At 36.4% G+C, this 12,228-nt stretch overlaps 1 protein-coding gene and 1 pseudogene across 2 annotated transcripts in view; both read left to right on the top strand.

Moving 5' to 3' along the window:
* The window catches only part of Cobl (cordon-bleu WH2 repeat protein), a 268,552-nt gene that overhangs the window by 149,111 nt on the left and 107,213 nt on the right, over positions 1–12,228 (top strand). The window lies entirely within an intron of this gene.
* On the top strand, positions 6,641–7,247 carry LOC113193255 (dimethyladenosine transferase 1, mitochondrial pseudogene; annotated as a pseudogene).

Below are 12,228 nucleotides of genomic sequence, written 5' to 3'. Positions count from 1 at the left end.
TCAAACAGAGTGTTGGGTGTTGGAGTTCAGTGTATAAATTTGGGGAGAGCACAATTCAGTCCATAAGTAAGAGGACATTGAGTTTTTGTTTATATGCAAAGCAATTTTCTTGATCAAAAGAAATTCTAGGAAGAATAAACCTTAATCCTTTAAAACTTTTGGTAGTTAGGTAGAGCAGACAATTTATGCCTACAAAACACAAAGAATGGCCTTTGCCCTGGGAGATGGTGGCATGTGCAACAAAGAATGTCAGTGGCCAGACCCATGAGAATTTCCCAATAGTTTTTAGGATCCCACTCTTATCCCCATCCCCAGGAAACCATCCGTATTGGAAGGGCTATCTGCCATATGATCAGGGGTCAGAGACTATTCTGGGTGAAGATGTCCTTTCAAAGTCTTTCCCAGTAGGTGACATAAACATCATGGATAAAGTCCTAGAAAGAAGGAGTATCCATCCTGGCTGGTAGTGTTTTAATTGCTAAATCAATTGGAGAAACTAAATCAATGAAAGGTAATGGGTACCAAAATATATTTACATGGGATTAATAAATTCTAGTGTTCTATAGCACTGTGGGGTGACTATAATTCACAACAACCTATTATATGTTCTATGAAGAACTAGAAAATAGGAGCTTAAAGGTTCCAAACAGAAATAAATTATAAGGAGATAGAAATGCTAATTACCCTGATTAGATCATTATATTTGTATACATGTGATGAACTACCAAGCTATACCCCACAAATATGTACAATTATTATATGTTAATTAGAAAGAAAAGGTCAAAACAAAACACCCCTGAAAGGCTGTTGTCAGATAGAAGTATGTTCACTAGCAGGACTTTTCCATGGCTGCTGGATGTAAAGTCCCCCTCATCCAGCTGGTCCCAGGGTGAAGGTTTCATGGCAAATATAATTGCAATTACAGTGACTGAACAACAGTTCAGTCCTTGTGGTGTTCTCAGATACTATGTGAAGATCTTTATGTACATCATCTCATGTAACTTAATGTTTACACTTATGATGTCAGTGCAGTTGCTGTCTTCATTTTACACAATGAGGGCACTGAATTTAAAAAAGTGAATTGGGGTCATTGTGCTGCTACCACACCTAGTAAGGGACACATTACAGGCTCATCTTTCCTGCATGGAGCCATCTGCATTGATGCTGATCAGTTTAAAGAGAGTCCTATGAATGTCGGTTATTGAGTGGGGATCTTGCAGGGTGAGTCTGGTCCTGCAGCCTCTGCCAGGGCTGATGTAAGTGAGGTGACAGCATGACACACAGCACACCATCTCAGTAAATGACTTCCAACTTCACCTTTTTTAACATGGGGATTCTGACACAGGGAATGTTTGAAGCAGAGGAGCTTACTTATTTATCCATCACTTACAGGGAAGATATGTGTTTTCTGTGTAAGGGTCAAAACTCACATATTAAATACAGTTACACAAATCCTGATGGAAGAATTTCTTTTTGCTTCAATATTAACAGCTCGCTAGATTGTGGGGGTGACGGATATTAGGGATTGGACCCAGGGACACTTTACTGTTGAGCTACATCCCCACCCTTTTTTATGTTTTGTTATCAGACAGGGTCTTGCTATCTTGCCTAGGACCTTACTAAGTTACTGAGGCTGGCATTGAACTTGCAATCCTCCTGCCTCAGCCTTCACTTTTGTTGGGATTATAGGCATGTGCCAATGTCCTTGGCTCAAGGAATTTTTTAATAGGATGGTTTCTTATTGCTGTCAGTGCATGGAGCTCTTTCTCAATAGTCCATTCTGTTTTTTCTGAAGGTAAAAAAATACAGTTAGAACATCTGGCAGAAATGGGATAAAATTGGTTCACCTTCATACATGGTATTTTGTTTAAAAACTGGCAAGAAATCCCTAAAAATCAAATGCCAAACGTCATCTTTGATATAAGGAGAGCAACTAAGAACAGAGCAGGGAGGAAGAGCATGAGAAGAAGATTAACATTAAACAGGGGTGAGAGGTGGGAGGGAAAGGGAGAGAGAAGGGAAATTGCATGGAAATGGAAGGAGACCCTCATCATTATACAAAATTACATATAAGAGGAGCTGAAGGGAAAGGGGGAAAAAATAAGGGAGAGAAATGAAGTACAGTAGATAGGGTAGAGAGAGAAGATGGGAGGGGAGGGGAGGGGGGATAGTAGAGGATAGGAAAGGTAGCAGAATACAACAGACACTGGTATGTAAAAACGTGGATGTGTAACCGATGTGATTCTGCAATCTGTATATGGGGGAAAAATGGGAGTGCATAACCCACTTGAATTAAATGTATGAAATATGATATGTCAAGAGCTATGTAATGTTTTGAACAACTAATTTAAAAAACTGGCAAGATATTGTAAGGGATGTTAGGCTCTTGTTCTATGAACACTATTCTCTTGATGGAACTATTAAATAAATGAAGTAATTTCATCTGGCTTTCTAGTTCCAAAGATATGTAAACTCAACAAGTCTGAGACTCATATTAAACTCATATTAAAAGGTATGAAGTACCAAAGTCAAATATGTTGTAAATATACCTACCAAATGTAACTTAAATGTGGATATCTGTCCATTCTCTGCCTTCTTTCTTTATTGGCTCCATTTAATTTCCAAAACTCAGTTTATATGCTCATGTAGTTTATGAGACTTCACAAGTCTTGAGGGGATGAAGAATAAAACAAATAGGATTCTTTTGGGTCTAGTCAAATTGTGTTTGGGCCCCCATTCTACAAATAATAATTGTGTCATGTAAACTATAAATGCTCCAAATATAAAGTATATCTGCCTTTTTAGTAAATAAACCAAACTAGCTCTAAACTATGAATTTGTACCAATTTCTTTTGGAATAAACAGCCAAATAGAGGTTTTGTTTATATTCTAAGCTGTGGAAACATAAACACAACATTTGTGACAGTACAGAACAATCATTTTTAAAATGCTGGGGAAGAGGAGGTGCAGAGGAGTGTCTCTGTTGTTTGGGAGATGGTGAAGGTGAGGACAGCATTGTGTCCAGGGGCATGGGAGGAAATTGAGCTCTTTTCCAATACAAACATTCCTGAGAACCTGTGGCGTCTCGCCTCCCAGTGTAGAGCCTGTGAAAACAGGCCACGAGGGAAGTTCCTTGGTAGAAATAACCGGGCGGCTGATCCTGAGAGTGTGCTGTGGAAGGAAATGGCAGCTATTTTAGTTGCTTACCATCTACCTTTTGTTTATGGATCATTTCCGCTCTGATACTTGTGGTTAAAGAAGCAAGTGTTGGTTTGAAGGAGATTAGATTCTTATCTATTTTTAGTTGTCACTAGAGTGTGGCATTTTAGGGAGGACTTCTTTGATAAAATGAGAAGTGAGCTGGCTGCTTTCCTGCACATTGACATTTTCATGGCTTGGAGGGAATGGAAAGCTGGGCCTTGTGTTATAGAGTCACACTGTTTCAATGTTTTTCTCATCCTCATACAACCTGTGCTGGCTGGATAATGTCCCTCTAACTTCGGAAGGTGTGTTTTAACACTTATTTCTTTGAAGTATGCTTTGACATTTGTAGAACTTTCCTGGGCAATGTGACCTCTGGTGATTTTAATTATATTTTAGGAAATAAGATGTGTTCAGGTGACTCTGAGACTTAGGAAACTACTTTCACATTTGGGTATTGTAAGCTGCAGACTTCATTCTGACATCTCACATGGCTCCAGAAAGATTGGGCAGCACTGATTTGCGGATGCTGTACTTCTTTTATTGACTCACCTCTGGCTGAATCCAGACTGCCCCAACAGTATTGAGCATAGCCTTGCTTGTTGGATGTGGACAGGATACTGGGAGGACATAGGCTTTGCTTTGATTTGAATCCCAGTCTCCACTAACACTAAACTGTACAATCCTGAGGAAGTTACTTACCCTCTAAGAGCCCCAGATTATAGGGGCTCTTAGAACTTTTAGTCTCTGTTGCCAGCATCCCCTAACATGACCCCCAGTAATTCATATCCTCATCTTGAGTGCACTGTGATTTTCAGCTTGTTTCTATCTATAGAATATAGAAAAGGTGTTTGAATCTCTTGCCCTTGATGACATTTTTTAAAATATTTTTTTTTAGTTGTAGATGGACACAATACTTTTACTTATTTTATTTTTTATGTGGTGCTGAAGATTGAATTCAGGGCCTCACATGTGCAAGGCAAGCACTCTACCACTGAGCTACAACCCTAGCCCCACTTGGTGACAGTTTATTTTATAGGTTCTACCTTAACAGACTGGAGGGGGACTCCTTCTGCTGACCTCAGAGAATCAAGCTGTCATATTATTAACTTTGAAAAGGGCCATGTGTGAGGAAAATGCAGGTGGCCTCTAGGACCTGAGGAAGCCCTCAGTCCATAGTTGGTAAAATGCCAGGACCCTTGTCCTACACCTGCAAGGAAAGGAATTTTTCCAACAATCTCAATGAGCTTTCCCAGTCGAACTTCCAGATAGGATTGCATCCCAACTCACACATGACTACAGCCCTGTGAGACCTTTAGCAGAGGCCTTAGATCAGCTGTGCCTGGATTCCTGACCCAGAAAATTATGAGATAATGGGTGTATGTGTGCACACGCACACATATGTGCACATGCATTTAAACTACTGAGTTTATGCTAATTTGTTATGCATCATTAGAAAGTTAATACAGTACTCACTAAATTACATGTAGACTCAAGAAAATAATCCATGGTCCCCAACTCTTCTGGCTTGAAAATTCAGAGTCAGAATTCAGGAGAACCATCAGCCTGTGGAAAGGGAGAAAATACTAAAAAGAAGAGAGTCAGGTTCATAAATTCTTTAGCTAAATTCTGCCCAGATTAGTGGCTAATCCTTGAATCTTACATGAAAGGGACAGGCTTTAAGCAGCCAAGCTAAGGACAGGAGAGTTAAACTGTTTAGCCAACCAAGAAGTAGTATTTTAAGTGTGAAACCAACCAGCTAACTGCCTGCGAACAAAAAAGAATTACCAGCTCACATTTACGGCAAGGCTACTGTCAAAAAGAGAGAAGAAAAGAAAATATTCTTTACTTTTCAGAATATAAGAGAAACTAGCATCTCCTAAGGATAATATTCACAGTGTCTAGGATACAAGGCAAAACACAAAGAAGCATCAAAATGTGAACCATTTCCAAGGAAAATGACAAGTCACCCAAAATTAACCTTTAGATGACCCAGATATTAGAATTAACAAATACGAATCTTACTATAGCTTGTAACTATGGTTAATGACAGAGTAGAAAATTATTTTATAATAAAGGAAAAAAGAGAAAAATCTCAGAATTAATAAGAACTACAAAAAAGATTCTAAAATGGAAAAGCATAATATCTTATATAAAAATTTCATGGGTAGATTTAACAATAGTATGTAGGCAGTGAAGTTGAAAATAGATCAAAATTAAAATCTTCAATTATGAGAAGAGATTAAAAAAAAAAACTATTGAACCCCCAAAACCTATGGAGAATTACCTAAAGGCTTGGTAGTTGTCAGTAGAATCCCAGAAGAAGATAAGAAAAAAATACTTGAAGAAACAAAGGCAAAAATTTTCAAAGATTTTGTGAAACAATTTATATGTTCAAAAGTTTAATAAATCCAAGCAAAAACGAATAAAGGAAAACTGTACCACCAAGATACATTACAGTGAAATTGCTTAAAAGCATACGTAATGAGAAAATCTTATAAAACAACCAGAGAAAGTTATAAATTATACAGAGTACCAACATTTTAAAAACTGTTTCCATCGGAAACAACTGAAGGCAGAAGGCAGTGAAAAACTTTCAGGTGCTAAAAGATCCAAACAACCATAGATTCAGAAATCTATATCCAGCAAAAATGTCCTTCATGGAGAAGGCAAAATGAAGACATTTTCAGATAAAAGAAAAATAATCCATTGCTATCAGAGCTCCACAAAAGAAATATAAACGGGGAACTTTCAAGCGGAAAGCACAGTATAGTAGGTGGATAATTGGACTCTTGGAAAGAAATGGAGAGGATTCAAAAGGTAAATCATATTCTGGGTAAACATAAAAGATTAGTTCTCCTCTTCATTTCTTCTATAAATGTTTGCTTAAAAAAGATTACAATATTTCCTTTGGGATTTAAAACATATGTAAACGTAATATATATGACAGTTATTGCACAGAGCATGGAGAGACCTGCGTGATAGCCATGTGTCCACGTCTTGATATGGAGTGTTGTAATTAATCTTAGTGGACTGTAGAAGTTAAACAATCTTCAGAGCAGTCATTAGATAAAATAATGAGAAGAGTCACAACTTAAAAAAAAATGGATAATTTTTTTAAAAATACAAAGGCAAAGAGGGAGCAAAGGAACAAAATAAATAAATAAAACAAGCAGAAAACAATAAAATAGTACCTAAATGCACCCATACTAATAATTATATTTTTTGTTAGCAGTCTAAATACTCCACCTAAAAAAAAGAGATTGTCAGAATGCATAAAATGTTATTAGAAACCTGTTTTAAATAAAAGACATGGAGATTAGTTAAAAATGAATAGGTAGAAAAAGAAACTAGATAAACCATACATGTAGGAAGACTGACATGGCTATATGGATAGCATATAAAATATACTTTAAGAAAAAGTGTTATCAGATTTTAGATGGAAAAGGTGCAGGTGGTATTTCCAGGGGCTGACTCATTGCTACCTCCAGAAACTCAGCACTTCTCCATTCAAGAAATTATTAAGTTGTTCAGACTATAAGCAGAGAAGTGGTTTTCCAAGACGCTTCTCCTGGATTTGAGGTTGACAGATAAAATTGTAAGAAAAACTGGCAGTTTGACAAATGCTTATGTTTATGAAGTGGGCCCTTGGCCAGGGAGAATTGAAGGATTCGTTCTCCATGCCAATGTTGCTGAGCTTCATTGAAAAGGACACTCTACTTGTTCCTGGAGTGCAGATGCTTTTCAATGCAGCACCCAGAAAACTCAGATATGTCCACAGAAATATGTTGACATTTAAGACAGAAAAGACGTTTTCAGAGTAGTCAAAGACAGTGTGTGTGTGTGTGTGGGGGGGGGGTGATCTTCCAAGTGTACACATTTTTGGAAACCTAAGTTTAATTGTGTGAATGCCCACTAATGCTCAAGTGGCTTGAAAATGTTTCTTGCAAAGATGGTCTTTTATTATTGTAGAACTCAGATGACTGACTTTTCAAAAGGAAATGGCAAAGAAACTTACAGCTAGTACAAAAAAGCAAAGGAATTGACAGAATTAGAGGGAGAAATAGAAAAACTGTCACACTGGAAAATGGCAAACTCAAATAGAATAGTGTTTCAGAACAGTTTATTATTATTAAACAAAATAATAATAATAATAATCAGTGAAGAGATAGAGGATCTGAATGATGCTAGCAACTTCCAGTTTGAATGAAATTCATAGACCAATATACGTAACAAGTACAAAATTTACCTTCTTTTTTGGTACAAATATGCTATGTTTATGAACAAAGCTCAATACATTTAAAGGATTTAAATATATGAAGTATTAAATTAGATATCCACAGTAGTAACATGTCTAGGAAAACCCCAAACACTTAATAACTAAATAACACTTCTAAATAACCCAAGCTAAAGAAGAAATTACAAAGCAAATTACAAACTATTTAAAACTGAATGGAAATGAAAATATAACATGTTAAAATTTGTAGAATGCATCTACAGCAGTGCTGAGAGGGAAATTTATAATTTTAAATGCTATATTAGAACAGAAGAAAGGTTAAAAGTGTGTGATTCCACCTTGAGATAAAAAAGTAGAACAAAATAAAAACAAATTTATAACATGAAATGAACAAACTTATTGAACAATAGAACATATCAAAATTGACATAAGCTGAAACCAAAAAATATCTGAATTGCATGTTGAGAATTGTGGTGATAGCAATTGCAGTGAATATTTATCATTAATTCATTCAGCCAAATATTTTGAGTGCCTGTTATGTGCCAAAGAGGAGAGCTAAGATTATTCAAATGGAGGTGGTGTTGAGGTATAGAAAATAGACAAGTAAAGAAGTAGAGACATGTAATAGTAAATACTACCATGATAAAGGAAACTCAATTGAAGGTATTATTAACAGTGCTATAACAGTGTGGCAAATTTTATTAGAGATTTCCTTTCTGTGCCAAGAACTAAATGCTTGGAATAAGTGACCATATGACACCCCCAGGAGAGCCAATTCCAAGCAGAGGAACCCCACTACAAAGGCTGAAAATCAGGATAAACTTGGGTTCAAGGACTGGTTGGACATAGTGTTTGTCAGAAATTTTACAGGGTTAGACTTTTATTTTTTCTTTCTTTCTTTCTTTTTCTTTTCTTTTCTTTTCTTTCTTTTTTTTTTTTTGCTACATGCTAGATGAAAAAAAAAAAAAAGAAGGAAGGTGATTCTGGTTTTTTTCCTGTATTTGACCTCTTTTCTTTCACATCTTTGATTTAAAAAGGTCTTCACAAACATTTCTGTGACAAGAGGAGAACTTCATGAAAATATTTAATAGTTGTATATATCACTGATGCAGACCAGGTTATGGAAATTGTTTGTTAGGGCCATGGAATACTTAATGACAATGTCCACAGCTATATGATGTTGTCCACTGCTGTATGCATTTCCTTCAAATAGGAAAATGCATTAAAATTATACTGAGCCTTGCTGAGCATTTTCTTAATGCCTCCTTGTGAACAAATTATGGCACCGCATTAGTAGAAATAACGTATGGTTCCTTTTTGAACTGCAATAAGTATAATAAGTTTTGTGTAAAACTCTCCAGTACTGTAATCTTATAGAAGTAGTGTTAGTGTGGCTTTCTGACTAACTAGGATTTATTTCATTATTTAATTTTTCTCCAAATGTGAGGTTTTTGTTTTGGAAAATGCTCAATGCAGAACACTATTTCTGGACTTGGAACACATGAGAACCAGCCCTCAGACCTTTACTACGTACATCACTGAGTGTTGGGAAGATCAGATAGAAAACCCCAGAAAACAGGCACATCTATCAATGTTGCTCTTTGCATTTTGTTTGTCCTACAACTGAAGAGGTCAAAGAGCAATATGTGTCTAGATGTAGGTCATATGGTAATATTTCAACCCTATCATGGGCTCTTAATTATTTTTAGACAATAAGTATAAAATATACAGTCTTAGGTTATTCGGAGAAAAGCACACTTGATACCAACAAATTAAAGTTTGTTTCATATTTGTAGTTAACTGAAACATTGCTAGTAAACTAGAATTGCCAAGAATAGCAAATAACACATTTTTGATTTGGAAAAGAAATTACTTTGAATAATATTGAAAAAGACTGATTTCTTTATAAAGAACTCATTCAACCATAGAAAAAGTCTTGTTTCAAAATCTATTATTTTGGTAGATAGAACAACAACAAAAGAAACACAATATTCTTTATAGGTGGTGTGTGTGTGTGTGTGTGTGTGTGTGTGTGTGTTTCTGTTTCTGTGTTTCTGTTCAGCCTTCTATTTTGTTAAGGAACAAAAAAAGGAGACACTTTGGCAACTTTGACTTAGGGATTGGGGTTAAAGTAGAAACTTCCCATCACTAAAAACTTTTTAACAAAATATGGTTTGTAACAGAGGATAGAATGTTATTGGAGAGAGACTAGACAAAATTAGGAGTGTGAGGATTGAAATCTACCAAATTTTGCTATGTCTATGTGTAACACAATGAATCCTCTTTTATATATCATTATAATGCTAATTAAAATTAAAATAATAATAGAACAGAGTTCAGTAGAATAGAACAAGTAGATCAGAGGGAAGGAGGTGGGGAGAAAAAGGGAAGGTACAGAGGAATGAGATTGATCAAATTTTGTTATGTGCATGTATGAATATGACATAATTAATCCCGCTATTATGTGTAATTCTAGTGCACCTATAAAAAATTAGAAAAGTCTGATTTCTTAATGGAAATTGTATAATTAATAACAATGGTAGTTCATAAAAGTTTTTATTTTTATTACATATTTCTAATAGTCAATAGAATAATAAAACTTTATTAAGTGTGGCTCATACCTTATTCCCTTCATATATTCTCAGTATTCATTTGCACTTGATACATCTTCCTGTGTCATTCTCATAAGACTATTGCTAGAATCCAATACCTAAAATTAACAATACTTGTGATGAAGCATAGATGTTCCAAATAAGCTATCATCCACTGGAAGTCCATGCCTAGATGCAGGGGAACCAGTACCTCCCTAGGGAATGTTACTGTGTAGAGTAAATGCATTTCACAGACTAGATCTGTGCCAGGGACTCTTTATGATTTCTTCAAAAGCTTAAAATGTTTGCATTGCCCACATCTCTTGGAAGATCTATAATATTAATAATAATCATAATATTAATCATTAGATTAATAATTCATGTTTGCTTTTAGGAGTTTTTGTATTTTCATTTGGATTGGTGCATACATAAGGAGTATAGTGTTGGGGGATTATCTAGCGAGTGTCTGAAACTTTTTTTTTAAACATTTATTTTTTAATTGTAGGTGGACACAATACATTTATTTTATTTTTTTTAAGGGGTGCCGAGGATCGAACCCAGGGCCTCACTCATGGTAGGTAAACACTCTTCCTCTGAGCCACGACCCCAGCCCTGAAACTTTTGATACATGCACTGTCATTATGTTAAAAGCAGATGTGGATGAGGGCAACTGAAGCTAATGAGAAACTTGTTCAGGACAAGCCCATATGTGCCTAAATTTTTGTGGCCTCAACCTAAGCCCAGGACATTAGTCTTTTTATGCAAGACTCCTCAGCATGGGCTGTAATAACATGACACCAGAGGTTCAAAGGAGAGTAGTGGTCCCTCCCCAGGACCTAAACAGGAAAAGGACTTCAACCCTTTGGAAAACTCTGATTGGTGCTCAGGGAAGCAACAGCTAGAAACTGTCTGAAAGTGTACAAATGGATGTTGTGGTTTACACGACCCAAGGGAATCCCCGGGTTAATAGGAGGTTTAGGGAGGAAACAGCTCTCAGGTCCTTTCTTATCTCTGGATTACCCGTGGAGATAATGTCATATTAATTAGTTTTTAAGTTACTCTTTATTAATGAAATTATATTTTTTTAGTGGCCCAAATCAGGAATTCTCTGTAGATCTTGCTTCCCAATTTTCTTTTGGGGAAAAAAATCCACAGAACATTCAGAATAGCAGCCCAATTTCCATAAGTGAAAAATTAGAATTAAAGTGCTTATCCTCAGCAAGAAAAATTCCTCCATGTACTATGTACCTTGTAACCCCAACTCATGGCATTCTGTTTTCTTTTTTCTTATGTTTTTCAATCGTTTTATTGTTTCCAAGCCTAAGCAGTTGATCCTTGTATGATGGACAGTTTTTATTGAAATTGGAATAGACCCCCACCTAAAATTTCCCTGGGTGCAGGATAATATAATAAAGGTGAGCAGAAATTTATGAAGTAAAAAGCAGAAAGGTAGTAGAGAAAATAAAATGGAACAAACTGGTGTTTAGGAGGCCTCCATCTAGAAAGACACACACATACCTTACCATGAAGCTATGGATCATGTAGGTACCCTGGAATGTGGAATACACAGTCATGTACTTTCATGAGATTTGAGATTGAGATGGGATCTTGAAGGATGTGTTGAAGGGCACAGGACAGGACAACACTGATGGGAGAGACCCTGTGCACATTGACATCCAGGTGCTTGAGACCAGCATGAGTTAGGGCTGAATTGAGGAGTGGGATTTTGTGCTGCTCATGAATGATTCTGTGTGTAGGTGTAAGTCAACAGTGATAGTGAATAACAGCACCAGTAACACCACCCTGGCTCACAGTTTGTTCCTCTTGGAGTGTTTAACAGACTATGAGGTCCTACCCTCTTGTTCTCTCTTTCTGTCTCTCTGGAATATTCTCCTTGCCTTTTACAGAGGTGGTACCTTCTCATCATTCCAGGGAAAATCCAGGCCTTTGAAGTGGCTTCTCATGTCTCTCTGTCTATGTCACCGTATTAGCTGACCATCGTTAGCCCCACAAGGACATGTCACTACCACTTTATGTTTAGTAAATTATGTCCCTTCCTAGTTATCCAATTTCTTACTTCTGCCTTCCTTCACTGAGATGTCAGCTGAGTGGAGAGAGAAATTTGGTGTCCTTTTGGAGACTCCATTTCTTTGTGGAGAAGGGTGCCTGGTGTGCAGTCAGTATTTGGTAGAAATTTCA

The sequence above is a fragment of the Urocitellus parryii genome, chromosome 3 (assembly GCF_045843805.1).
Source record: "Urocitellus parryii isolate mUroPar1 chromosome 3, mUroPar1.hap1, whole genome shotgun sequence".
Classification (NCBI taxonomy): domain Eukaryota; kingdom Metazoa; phylum Chordata; class Mammalia; order Rodentia; family Sciuridae; genus Urocitellus; species Urocitellus parryii.
Note: the sequence above shows the minus strand (reverse complement) of the source record. Positions and strands in the feature narration are given on the sequence as shown.